This window comes from Pongo abelii, chromosome 7 (assembly GCF_028885655.2).
Source record: "Pongo abelii isolate AG06213 chromosome 7, NHGRI_mPonAbe1-v2.0_pri, whole genome shotgun sequence".
In the NCBI taxonomy this organism is placed as follows: domain Eukaryota; kingdom Metazoa; phylum Chordata; class Mammalia; order Primates; family Hominidae; genus Pongo; species Pongo abelii.
The window spans coordinates 63,893,690-63,904,923 of NC_071992.2; positions in this window are offsets into that span (position 1 = coordinate 63,893,690).

The window sequence follows — 11,234 nt, forward strand, 5'->3', positions numbered from 1 at the left end:
GTATTTTATAAGGGGCTACAGTCTTAACACACCCCAAACCACCAATTCAACAACAAAAATCAAATCATACCAAAGTCAGTGAGAGATGAATCAATAGACTTTATGTAATATTGGGTGTTGTGCAAACACCCAAACCACCAATTCAACAACAACAAAAATCAAATCATACCAAAGTCGGCGAGAGATGAATCAATGGACTTTATGTACTATGGAGGCTGATAAGTCGAATTTTAAATATGTTTTTAGAATAAAGTGTTTTCTTTTAAGAGTCAGCAAGTGTTGCTTCTAGGGAAACAGGCATTTGCAAATCTTGATGAAGGCTGCTCTTTTCTGAAACTCTGCTCTAAATGCTTTTGGAAAGTGGTGAGAATATTTTCACAGGAGCTAACTTCTCTAGTGAAAAATGGGATGAAGGTTTTTATTCGTTTTGTTGTGAAGATCAATGCAGGTAGCAGGGCTTTCATGAATTCTAATAGCCCTGACGGAAGTCATCTGACACCAAGAATGCACATTTATTTTAAAAGAGAAACTCATTTCAAAATATGTCTTTTTATTTTTTATTCTATTTTTAGTTTTTGTTGTTTGCTTCTTAAACAAGAGCCTCGGGCTCAGTATCTGAGCATTCTCTTATGGGAGAGTTGGTAAAGGGGTGTCAGGGTGTGGTGTGTGGCTGCTTCTGGAGCTCCTGATGACCATCATGGGCCATGGCATGTCGGGAGCAGGATGACTCCAAGTATGTTTGTGTGTGTGAGCTGGTGGGGGTACAAGGAGCGGTTAAAAAAGAAAAGCCAAATTATAAAGAACGATGTTATTATAAGTCCAGATGAATTTTGCCATAGACAACATTGAATACTTTGGAATTGTGGCCTTCTTCAGAACCAATGAGGAAACGCATGGTGTTTTGGCATCTTCAATGGAAAAGCAGCAAATCAGAAGTTTGCAGATATTTAGAATCTCCCGGTTTCCATTTATTCCAGACCTCCAGTGTTGGTGGTGAAAATAGTGTGGCAGTATACTTGGAGCCTCAGCACCAGTGGTAGTTGTGGCAGCTGAGTTCTGCTAATGAGGACAATGTACAAGGCAGCTGGACTAAACCCTGAGGTTGAGTGTTCTAATGTTTTTATAATGTTGCAGAAAGGATGTGAAAATGGAGGAATGAACTGCACAATAACCTCACCTGTGGGGCTCAGAAGCACTTTATTTCAAATATTAAATGAAATGCAGCCTTATTTTGTATCTCAATCTGGTGAGATGCCTCAAATTTGATAAGCATACCAACCAATGTTTATGGATCCTACTTATTAAAATTAAGTTCCTTAGAATTATTAGCCTAAGATGCAATTAACTTACATTTATTCAAATAAAAGACACTTTCTGAAAGTGTCTTGCAAGCTGAGAGAAGAGAGCCAGTAAAGGCATGGAGGCAGGAGTGCATCAGCCACAGCAGGTGGTACAGGTGGTGGGTGTGGGGGCGGTAAGGGGAACTGGAGCCTGATTCTGGAAGAGCTTATATAATACAGCTGGGTGTGTGCACAGGCTAAATTTAACTGCTCATAAAAGAATCTTGGATTTGGAGGTGTCATGATAAAAGTTATAAAACCCCCATATCCTAAAGATAAAAATCTTTAGGATAAATCATCTAGCTAGTGATATGCAAAACTGCAGTGAGGAGAAAGAAAACATAAATAATAATACTGTACTTTTCTTAGATTTATGTTACAAAAAGTTGATGTCTGTTGGCAGTAGTAATATTAGTGTGTGTGTGTATATATATGGTGGTGAACTGGGAGCTGGCCTGGCTCTTGCAGCTGGCCTGTGGTGTTCTGGTGTTGAACAGAAGAAATTTCACGTAACACATTAGACAAGAGCACTCCAAACTGTCATGCAGCAGAGCAAACAATACCCACCTCACAGTGCTGCCTAAAAACATGTAAACGAGGAATGTGCAAACTAGAGAAATTACTAAATACTACTGTCTTAGTCAGTTTAATACCTCAAATGGGGTGATTTATATATGGCAGATATTTATTTCTTATAGTTCTGGAGGCTGTAAAGTCCAAGATCAGGGTGCCAGCAGATTTGGTGCCTGGTGAGGGCCTACTTCCTCTTAGATTTTGTCTCCTAGTTGTGTCCACATGGCAGAAGGGGTGAGAGGGGTCTCTGGGGCCTCTTTTATGAGGTCACTAGTGCCATTCAGGAGGGCTCTGCCCTAATGACTTAGTTACCTCTCAAAGCCCCTACCTCCTGTGCCATCACTTTAGCAATTAGAGTTCAACATATGAATTTTGAAGAGACACAAACATTCAGATGATAGCAACCCTATTCTGAGCTATTATAAACGATAGGTACTTCTTTACCAAGTGCATGTTTAATCCCACTCCATGCCTTCCACCTTTTAGATAAAAATTGTATGGATAACTTATTATAGAAACCCCCTACAGAGAGCACCCTATCTAGAGCAAAACAATGATTCCTTGTATCTTCACTTTAATCCTCTAATTTCAAACCCAATTCTATAACAAGCCCTTCCTAATGGGCTTGACACCGCATGGTTTCCGATCATGTGAAATCTCTGTTGTTGCATCAGCTACCAATAAACAGAAATCTGTTCAACTACAGAAGTGTTCTTAAGACCTTGGCTGGCCAGCACTGGCAATAGTAACATTCTAAAAAGAGGTTGGGCATTGTCTTCACAGTCTGTTACTTCTACAAATGCCATGAGGAGCTACTACCATTTATTGAGAGCCTATAAAACATAATGAGTTTGATAAAGTGCTTAAGAATTGTTACATTTAACATGTAAGTCATAACATCACATGAAATTGTTTTAAGTACTTTGTATATCATAACACATTTACTCCCACCACACTCCTATGAAGTAGGTATTTTACATTTTATAGAGGAAAATATATTAACTAATTTCATCCTATTCAACAGCTCTGTGAGGATAATACTGTGTTTTTGTTGCTGTTGTTGTTGTTGTTGTTGTTTTTGAGATGGAGTCTCGCCCAGGCTGGAGTGCAATGGCCATCTTGGCTCACTGCAATCTCCCAGGTTCAAGCAATTCTCCTGCCTCAGCCTCCTGAGTAGCTGGGATTACCGGTGCCTGCCACCATGCCCAGCTAATTTTTGTATTTTTAGAAGAGACGGGGTTTCACCATGTTGGTCAGGTTGGTCTCACACTCCTGACCTCAGGTGATCCACCGGCCTCGGCTTCCCAAAGTGCTGGATTACTAGGGAGTAAGTTCACTAGGTAGAAAGATATGACTGAAAATCCCATTCTTTGGACCTTCAGAACTCAAATTTACTCATTTAAATTTCCCTCTCTGTTTATGTTTGGGTCCGACTCATGGACCTAGTTACTTCTACCTATTGTCATTTAAAAAAGTATGCACCACACCTAAGGCTTGAAAGAACAGGAAAAGGAAAATTTGGTGTGAGAGATCACACTACTCACTGACACCAGCATGGAGTCTAAATCCAAAGCAGAATTCAGCTGATAGCCAAATGCAGAAAATAGGTGAACTTGAGTTTCCTAGACTATAACTAAGTAACATAATTAATAAGGCTATTTGGTGATCATTTTGTTATTTTGTGTTTAGAAAAGTTGCTGCAACAAATATACAAAATAACTTCCCAAATTTATATGTAAATCACAGATGACTGGATGGAAGACCATATTGGTTTTAAAGGTTATTATAAAAGTGTCACAAAGAAACATTGGTCTTAATGTGTTACCCATATTTTCTTCTTGCTTTATAAATTGTACAGTCTCTTCATTATTCTTGAAGCATTCTTGAAGCACTATCAGCAACACATGTCAGGTTTCAGCTAAAATCAAATTTATAGAAAGCCTCAGGGAGCATAAGATATTTAAGAAGGAGGCTATTCAACAACATGTCTTATCAAGGGGCACAGGGCAGACTCCTGGCTGAGTTCCCATTTTAAAAGGATGGAAGAGTTCCCCGTATGTGCTGAAGGTTGTTTAGTGTGTAAATTTCAATGTTCCCAACAGAGGGAGCTAGAGATTTTCCTCAGATGAAGAGTGAGCTAGGATTTTTGGATGTTTTAGCATAAGGGATTTTTTTTTCTTACATTAGTTGACATTTGCTCAAAGACTTCTCTCAAACTTGTGTACAGCCCATGGGTAAGATACATTAGACCTGAAGATTGGTATCTTTGGTAAGCACATTTGAATGATCAGTGTGTACTTTTCCATATTGGTATTTTTCTTTCTCACAAGAACTTAATTATCTTCATGGATTATGAATGTTAATGTTTGATTATTATTCATTTTATAAATAAGGGTAGAAGCATAAAAGAGACATATATTTTTCCATTTTCCAATACTTCTGTTAAGAATAGTTTTCCAGGGATCTTTCTGCAACTTTTAACACTGTTTATTATTTTTTCAAATCAGAAAATAAATTTTAAAAAGAAGTTCTGAGACATAATATAGAGTGTTCTCATTTGTTTTTTTGAGGAAGGCTATATTTTCAGGAACGATCTTCTGGTACCACCTGCTCTTCTAGAATGTGACCTTGCCACTTCCCCATGCGCTTGGACCAGGCAGACCTGCTCTTGTTTCAGCCAACACAGTATGGTGAAAGTGATCTGGGTGATTTTCAAGGCCATCAGAATAGGCCATACAGCCCCCACTTGATTTCCCTGAGGCCTTGACAGCAGAGTGAGATGTCCTTTGTCATGCTGGAGGGTCCACAGGGAGGTGCTGATGGACATCACTGTTGTTTCCCAGAAGCCATCAGCTCTGTGAGGGAGTCATGGCCTGCCTTCAGGACCAGCCTTCTGCCAACCGAGTTCCAGGTGTGATATCAGCATCCAAGAGGAGCAGCGGAGCAGCCAGCTGATTCTGCCAGACTCCTGAGCTTCTGGATCCACGAGCATAGTAAAATGCTTGCTGTCTGACATCACTAAGTTTGAGGTAATTTGTTACACAGCAGCAAGAACTGAAAATGTTTGCTCATGAAATTAGCAAAAGGTTTTAAAATAATGATATTTAGCCTTCATTGGAGTGCACATTGCATCAGTTCAGCCTTGATGGAAAATAACTTCATAATGCATTAAGGGGCTTTAAACCTCCAGACTTTTTGATTCTGTGGCACTATCCTAAGGATATGATCAAATAATATGCACATTATTAATGCCTATATTATTTATGATAATTGTAGTGGCATATAAACTCTTCAACATTAAGTAAATTATTCAACAATTTTATTCAATTAAGTCATAAACTTATTAATTTGTACTATTCAAGAGTTTTTAATAGCATGGGTGTGAATGACTGTCCAACCATGAAACAGAAGCTACTCCACGTATCTGAACACAGTTAAGACACAGGGAAATTTATAGAGAATTAGTTTCACTGGTAATGTAAGAAGTGAGAAGCCAAGCAGGGGATGCAGAGCTCAGCAACCTCACGCTGAAGAGACATAGGTAAGAGTCCCTGTCATCAGCACCCAGGATTGGGGTTACCTAGCAAAAATCAGGAACACGGTAGGCCTGTCAGAAGGATTTGCAGGCATGGAGGGCACTGTCACATGGCAGGTTTTGCCATCTGTGAAAGCAAGAGAGAAAGGAGACATGGCCTGGATTCTCCCAGCCCTTATCCTCCATTCAAACTAACCCAGAATCTTACTGACCTATGAGACAAGCAAGCACAGGACTCAAAATAAGCCCTCAGAGGTGCACAGCAGGGTGGCAGAAGGGCAAGCAAAGTCTAAGGAAAGAGGCCTAGGACCAGCAACACAAAGGGAATGCAAAAAATAGAGTGAATGTTTGAAGGCAGGCTGTAACGCGCACACCTGGACACTTGCTTTCACGTGCCTGTAAGATGATTGGAGAACATAATTCTAAATGGTGGATTATTCAAAAGTGATTTAACTCTATGGTAACTTTAACTTTGCAAGTTTAACTTCCAAAATCTTAACATAATTGTTGATATTGATGAACTTTCTTTGATAAGAAAGTTCAATTGATTTCACTAGACCAATTAATTTTTTATAAATTCTCATCACAGAAAATAAGACAAAATTTTCACTTAAAAATATATTGTTGACACATAATAATTGTATATATCTATGGGGTAAAATATGACATGTTGATACACGTATGCATTGTGTAATTATCAACTTTAGGTAATTAACATATCCATCAGCTTAAAATGATCATTTCTTTGTGATGAGAACATTCAAAACCTCCCTTCTAGCTATTTTGAAATATATAATGTATTAGTTTTAACTCTAGTCATCCTATGATGCAATAGAATGACAGAACTTATTCCTCCTTGTCAACTGTACCTTTGGACCCATTGACTAATCTCTCCCCTGCTCCACTCTCCCCTCTCTTTCCCAACCTCTGGTAACCACTATTCTACTCTCTACTTCTATGAGACCAACTTTTAGATTCCACATATGAGTGGGATCATGCAGTGTTTGTCTTTCTGTTCCTGGATTATTTCACTCTCAGTAGTGGCTCTCCACTCCTAGAGGCCTCTTTCCACTCCTAGAGGTCACCCTTCACTCCTAGAGGTCACTCTCCACACTAGAGGACACCTTCCACTCCTAGAGGTTGCCCTTCACTCCTAGAGGTCACTCTCCACTCCTAAAGGCCACCTTCCACTCTTAGAGGCAACTTTTCATTCCCAGGAGTTACCCTCCACTACCAGAGGTCACCCTCCACTTCTGAAGGCCATCCTCCAGTCTTAGAGGCCAACATTCATTTCTGGAGGCCACCCTCCACTCTTAGAGGTGATGCTTCACTTCTGGAGGCTACTTTCCACTTTTAGAGGCCGCCCTTCACTCTTAGAGGCCACCCTTCACTCCTGGAAGCCACTCTCCATTCTTAGAGTCTGCCCTCCACTCCAAGAGGTTGCCCTTCACACTTCGTGGCTTTTCTCAGCTACCAAAGGCTGTCCTTATTTCCTTGCTGCATAACTTTCTTAGCCATTACCAACCTCATTGAGCCAGCAAGAAAAATCTCCAGAATGAGTGTTCTACAAGACAGAGTCTTGTATAGGAACATAATTCTAAGAGTGACATCTCCTCACCTTTGCTATATTCTCTCTGTAGGAAGCATGCACTCAAAGAGAGTAGATCCTACAAAGGTGTGAAGACTGGGAGCTGTGGATCATTCGGGGGTTGACTTAGAGTCTGTCGGTAATAGATCCTGTGGGTAAGATCTACATACACTATTTACGGCACGACTGTATAGCTAAAAAGGAAATCTGTTCAAAATAGGTGGTCCTGAAAATAGAAAACCATAAGTAAGAACTTTTAAATATTTTGTTTCATGGCCCAAATGAACATCCCTCAGAACCACATTAACTTAGAGTTAGTTTTCAGGAGGGTATTCTTAATTATAGCAGTAATCTAAAGTAAAGTAATCTAAAATAAATAATTGGCAGATAAAACAGAAACAAGTACTCCTCAACAAAATTCAACATTATTCCCTTTCTTTCTCTCTCTTTTTTTTTTTTTTTTAGACGGAGTCTCACTCTGTAGCCCGGGCTGGAGTGCAGTGGGGCAATCTTGGCTCACAGCAACCTCCATCTCCCGGGTTCAAGTAATTTTCCTGCCTCAGTCACCCGAGCAACTGGAATTACAGGCACGTGCCACCACACCTGGCTAATTTTTGTATTTTTAGTAGAAACTGGGTTTCACCATGTTGGCCAGGCTGGCCTCAAACTCTTGACCTCAGGTGATGCAGGTACCTCGGCCTCCCAAAGTGCTGGGATTTCAGATGTGAGCCACCATGCCTAGCCTATTATTTCTCTTTTGACACACAGATATATTCCAAAGTATATGTAAGCATCTGTATAATTGCTATAACAATTTCACAGTTATTTCTTATGAAGTTAATGTTAATTAATTTATTCTGCTGTACTTATCTACATGATGCATCCACAAAGGGAAGAAAAACAAACAATTATCACACCAACCTTGACCACTTATTATTTTAATTTTGTAATTGATTTTATTTTTTAGAGCAGTTGTAGACGCACAGCAAAATTAGGAGGAAGATGCAGAGTTCTCACATGTCTCCAGCCCCACATGTGCACAGCCTTTCCCATCATCACCTTCTCCCACAAAGGGGTCACATTTGTCCCAGTCAATGTAACACATCATTATTACCCAGAGGCCGTAGTTTACATTTGAATTCACTCTTGGTGTTGTACATCCTATGGGTTTGGACAAATGTACAACGCATAATGACAGTGTATAAATCATATGTTGACTTTTTCTTAGGAAAAAAAATCCATAAAATGAATGTAGAAACGAAAAGGAAATGCTTTTGACCTAGTATTATTATTATTTGCTTGCTTTCGACCCTTGAAAGAGAAAACACAATGTCAGGATCTTGAAAAAAATTTTCAGCTAAGAAGGTTGTGTCCTTGGAACGGGAAGTAAACATTTGTGAGGGACAAAATAAAGAATAGTTATTTTTGTTATTTATACTTTATCCCTGGAAATCAATCTATCATGTGTTTCATTTCTTCTTTATCTCTCCTTTTGTTTATTTGACAAGTGTTCATTTCTTTGCCGGTTGGTTGGTTATTGCCATTTTTGCTGTTAGAATTGTAAATGCATACAATTTTAATATTATATATATGTATATACATGTATGTGTGTGTGTGTGTGTGTGTGCATGCACGTCCGTGTATTCAAATGTTGGTAGAATCACCTTAAAAGAAGGGTGGATGTGTTAACCAAGCTCATAAAATTGAGAAACACAACTGATTTTCTTGTATTTTTTTAATTGGGGAAATTTTGGTCATTTCCTTGTTAGTATTACTCGTTATTAAAAACATCAGCAAAATCGGTACCCATCCAGACATATGAGTTGCTTTCTGTGTTCATAAATATTTATAACATCAAAACACTCAGGAAGAAACAGAGAACATTTTGCAAAGTGAAAAGAGTGGAGAAGTATAATCTTTCGCTGAAGAAATTAGAAATAATGGTAAGTGACCAGAATGGAAATATCTGAAAGTTCTTGTTAGAAAATTCCACTTGCCCCATCTCCCAACCAGCCATACTGTATTGTGGTCAAATATGCATGTATTCTGAATTGAATAACCAGTATTGAGAGGTGACAATGTGCTAGCAGCCCTAGCTCGCTCTCGGCGCCTCCTCGGCCTCTGCCTCCACCCTGACCACAATTGATGAGCTCTTCAGCCAGCCACTGCGCTGTGGGGGGCCCCTCTCTGGGGCTGGCAAGGCCGGAGTGGCTCCCTCTGCTCCCGGGGAGGTGTGGAGGGAGAGGCACAGTTGCTGCACTCACAGGCGATGGAGGAAGAGCTCCGTCTGGGCTGCTGGAGTGCCTGGGCTGGGTGCCACAAAGTCCCCCAGCGGTTTGAAGCTGACTGGGCTTCTGGGATGGGTGAGGACTTGGAGAACTTTTCTGTCTAGCTAAGGGATTGTAAATGCACCAATCAGCACTCTGTGTCTAGCTAAAGGTTTGTAAACTCACCAATCAGCACTCTGTGTCTAGCAAACTGGGTAAGGGACTTGGAGAACTTTTGTGTCCAGCTAAAGGATTGTAAATGCACCAATCAGTGCTCTGTGTCTAGGTAAAGGTTTGAAAATGCACCAATCAGCACTCTGAGTCTAGCTAATCGGGTAGGGGACTTGGAGAACTTTTGTGTCTACCTAAAGGATTGTAAATGCACCAATCAGTGCTCTATGTCTAGCTAAAGGTTTGTAAACACACCCATTGCTCTGTCAAAATGGACCAATCAGCTCTCTGTAAAATGGACCAATCAGTAGGATGTGGATGGGGGCCACATAAGGGAATAAAAGCAGGTCACTCCAACAAGCAGTAGCAACCCGCTCAGTTCCACTTTCAGACTATGGAAGCTTTATTCTTTCCGTCTTCGCAATACATCTTTCTGCTGCTCTCTGTTTGAGTCTGCGCGGCTTTTATGAGCTGTAACACTCACTGTGAAGGTCTGCAGCTTCACTCCTGAAGCCAGCGAGACTAGGAACCCACTGGCAGGAATGAACAACTGCTGAGGCGCCACCTTTATGAACTGTTAACACTCACCACAAAGGTCTGTAGCTGCACTCCTGAAGCCAGCGAGACCACGAACCCACCGGAAGAAACAAACACCTCCGGTCGCGCCGCCTTTAAGAGCTGTTACACTGACTGCGGAGGTCTGCGGCTTCACTTCTGAAGTCAGCGAGACCACGAACCCACCAGAAGGAAGAAACTCTGGACACATCCTAACATCAGAAGAAACAAACTCCGGACACACCATCTTTAAGAACTGTAACACTCACCACGAGGGTCCGTGGCTTCATTCTTGAAGTCAGCGAGACCAAGGACCCATCAATTGCGGACACAGTATGGTTTGAAAGTGAATGAATGCGTGTGTGTGTGTGTGTGTATATATATATATATATATATATATATATAGTATTTGGTTAAATATCTTTATGTAAAGAATGTGGCATTTGGTGTGAACTTTTAAAGAGCTCTTGAGATCACACTATATACAAAAAGAAATTAGACTAATGATTTGAGTTAAACTATATCCTTAATTCAAACAAATTTAGAAAAAATTGAAACCTTTTTATACATAGACATAACCTATCTATTTTGACTATTGGTCAATTAAGATTTTTAAATTATCTTTTTAAATCCAATATATGGTGTTTATTTTCTTTTAACTTAACATACATCCGGATTTATTGTATTGCTTTTTATGCTAACGTTGCAGAAATGCAAACATTTCTGTTATGGTTAGTTCGTCTATACACTTTTGTGTTTATCTCAAGGAAGTTGGAAATGTCTTAATCTTTTAGACAGTAAAGTTTATGTCCTGTCACAAAGACACAAATGCAAACTAAGCATTTAAGTGTTTTATTTGAATTTTGTCAAATTGCCGTAATAATTTAAAGAACTTAACAAAATTTCATGGGACTCTTCAAAGTCTCTCTGGGGAAGGTTTTAATACAAGAATTACATTTTTATTTATTATAAGAATAAACTTTAATTTTAAATGCTTGTTATGGGCTCTAAGTAAACTTAGTATACTCTATCTTTTACAATTTGAAAGGATTTAAACAGTAACTTGGTAAACTATTTTGGCCTTTTCTCAAAATGGTGATAAAACTTGAAATTTTCTATAGACTTGCCTATTGCCAATTAGGGAAAGGAAAAGAGGAAAGGAATTACTAAAGAGATTGATAGAATCTTTTAATAATTTCAATAAA